The sequence below is a fragment of the Cannabis sativa genome, unplaced genomic scaffold, assembly GCF_029168945.1.
Source record: "Cannabis sativa cultivar Pink pepper isolate KNU-18-1 unplaced genomic scaffold, ASM2916894v1 Contig4, whole genome shotgun sequence".
Lineage (NCBI taxonomy): Eukaryota > Viridiplantae > Streptophyta > Magnoliopsida > Rosales > Cannabaceae > Cannabis > Cannabis sativa.
The window spans coordinates 1,389,274-1,392,727 of NW_026870040.1; positions in this window are offsets into that span (position 1 = coordinate 1,389,274).

Below are 3,454 nucleotides of genomic sequence, written 5' to 3' on the forward strand. Positions count from 1 at the left end.
ATCAATAATGGTTTAACACAACGTCAATTCAGAAATTATAAGCACATAGCATGTAGGAATGATTAGAGAAAATACTAAAAAATACAATCCTAAATAATTTCCAAGGTTTTCAACAAACTGATATCAGTGTCCCGTTTAGGCGAGAGTCAAAGCTACCATCTATTGAATAGAGTTGTTAGCTCATCTAAAATGTTAAACATTCAAGCAACCTTTTATTCGATCAAGATTGGAATCCAGCGTTGTCCCGCTTAGGCGAGAGTCAAGGCTATTCTATCTTATGAGCTTCTACCATTATTTTATATTTTGCAAGTTAAATATGGTCGCCACCATTAGGGTGATCCATACCATATAAAACACTTACAAACTACTTATCTTTCGAGATTAAACAGTGCGAAATTGCTAATGAACGTTCCTCCATTAGGGAGGATTACTCACTAAAACAAACGCGATGTAAAACCAACAATGGAGATCGAATATAATAATAATAATAAAGCTCATTCTTTAAAATGTATTTTCTTTATTATTTTAATAAAATATATTCATTAAATATTGAATTTAGAATTAAAATTCTAAATTAGAATTCAATTTAATATTTATAAAAATTATACTTAGATGGTGATTGAAATAAAGTGAATTATTTCCATCCTAGTAATAATTTTGATATATAAATATTAAGAAAAATTAATTTAAATTAAATTGCAACTTAAAATAAATTTCATGAGAATATATTTATTGTATTTTGAAAAAAAAAGTATAAAATTATACTAATTTGTCGAAAATACTTAAATAATAAATACTTAGAAAAATACTTCAAGCAAAAATATCACCTATCTAGATTTTCCTTTGACTAATTAATTCAATTTCTAATAATATATATTTTAATTCATTTATTTAAAATTAATCAATAAATGAAAAAATCATTGATTTAAGTTGGTCTAAGAATTAATTAAAATAAATAATTAATTTACAACTCAATCTATTTTTCAAGATAAATTCAAAATCATCTTCCATAATTAAAATGCAATTTTGAAATTGATTAATAAAATAAAGAAGAAAAAAAATATATAATGAAAATTATTAAATTTAAGTTGAAAAAGTAAATTTCAACCTAAAAATAATTTTCTATTTAATTAAGTGTCATGAAAAATAAATATTTAAGTATCATGATGAAAATCAACTTAGATATTTAATTTTCAATTTAATTAAATGTATTAAATGCAAGAGATAAATAATTAAGTGTAGAGAAGGCTTAATTATTAATCTCTAGTTTAATACTAGGAAAAAATATACTTTAAATAAATTGTACCAAAATTAATTATTTAAATAATTAATTTCACAATGTATAATATTTTCCTATTGAAATATGAGAAATAATAAATAGTCTAGAAATAACTATCTAGAAAATATCTTATTTGACTAAGTATCTTTTCAACAAAAATTTGAAAAAGTATCTTATTTAAGTTGTATAGAACAAAAATTTAGAACTTAAATAATTTCAAATTCAAATTTAATTAAATATCAAAAATTAAGTTGTAACCACTTAATTTTAAAAATATTCCATTTTAAGTTTAAAAACTAACTTAAAAAATATCTTAAGAATCTTTAATAACTAATGCCTAGAATTCCTCAACTTAATTTTAAATTTAAATAAAATATTCAAATTTAAATTAGATATGAAAAATCAGTTAAAATAACTAATTTATAACTTAAATAGGAATACTTAATTAAATAAGTTCCAGAAGGAATCTAGTTAGTTAAAATTCTTTATTTAATTAAATACAAGAAAAATACAAATAGTTTGTCTAGAAATAATATCTAAAACTAAAAGTGTTTTTCTTAAAATTAACTTTAAAATATTAAAATGAAAATAAATTTCATATATTTTAAAAGTTAATTATGTTGCTCATTCAATTAACCTAATGGGCCTTCACAATTATTCAAATCAGGCAAATGGGCCTTCACAATTGGGGTAGTTCATGTGAGGGGGAGCTGGGTTCAGTATGTCGTACCCACTTCTAATGGCCCCCAACTCTCACACAAGGCCCAAAAGAGAGGAATTTAATCTTAAAATAAATAACTGTTATTAATTGAATAGGTCCAAAAACTAAATGGACCTAAATAAAATCTATCATGGTGTGATATTTTATTTAGCAACAACTTATATGCATCTATATCATAAAATAAACATATAGGCTCACACAGGCACACATTTGGAAAAAAATATAAAATATAAATTTAGATATAAAATATATTTTTTTTTTTAAAAAAAAAAAGTTGGGTCGGATCAGATCCGATCCGTATAAGGCGGGTCGGATCAGATCCGATCCGAGTATTAGATCCAACGGGGCGGGGCGGGGCAGATCCGTATATGATCTGGATCAGGTCGGATCAGAGTCGGATCAGATCCGACCCGCCCCATTGACATTCCTACACATTTGGATGGATCCTATCGTGTTGCTAGGTCATACACAGATGAAAGAAGATTGTGAAAATTACCTGTTACAAATTATATACTTGACCGAGGGAGCCATGAGTTAAAATCAGATCATTGGATCTGTCAACAAGTTAACCATGGCTATTTGCAATCAAGTAATAATAGGTTTTAAAAACTTACAAACAAGCTAAAACACATACTCCTGCAACAAGGTTAGCTGAATAGTTGGATGTAGGATTTATTTAATTTTAAATAATTAAATTTCAAAAAATAATTAAATAATAAAAAAAAAATAATTTTCGAAAAATAAAAATAAAAATAAATATATATCGAAATTAATAAAAATAAATATTTAAAATTAAACCTACAATTTTGAAAAATTAAGTTTCAACTACCCTAAATATCATTTCAAAATTTGCTAACTACTTTTAAAAATTAAATGTTATTTTATAAATAAAAATTAAATAAAAATTAAAAAAGATAAATAAATATCTTTTTCAGATTTTAGATTTAATTTAAATGAATAAAATAACAAAATTTAAAAGTTAGCAAAATATCTTACATCTATTTAAAATATCATGATTATAGTTATCTTATTTTAAATTTAAATAAGGTCAAATTATTTTAAAAAATATTTCATTTAAAAAATTTAATATCTGACCTTAAATTTAAAAATAAGATAAGATATAATCAAATTCAAAAATAAGATAGATAATTAAGCAAAAAGATAGATAGTTACTATTTTCAAATTCAAATTACACTAATATCATGAATTAAATTTAAAAAAAATATTAATTAATTTAATTATGATAATTAGAATTGAAATAGGAATAGTAAATGTCTAAATACAAAACTATACAAAAAATCGGAAGTTAAATCCATGAAAAAGCATGAAAAATCCAAGAAAAACGAAAAAAATGCGAGCTGTACGGACAGTATGCTGAGCATACTGTCCGCGCGCGCTCATTGGGGTTGCCTGCCGAGAAAACTCGGCGCAAGGGGGAGATTGCAGCATTTACG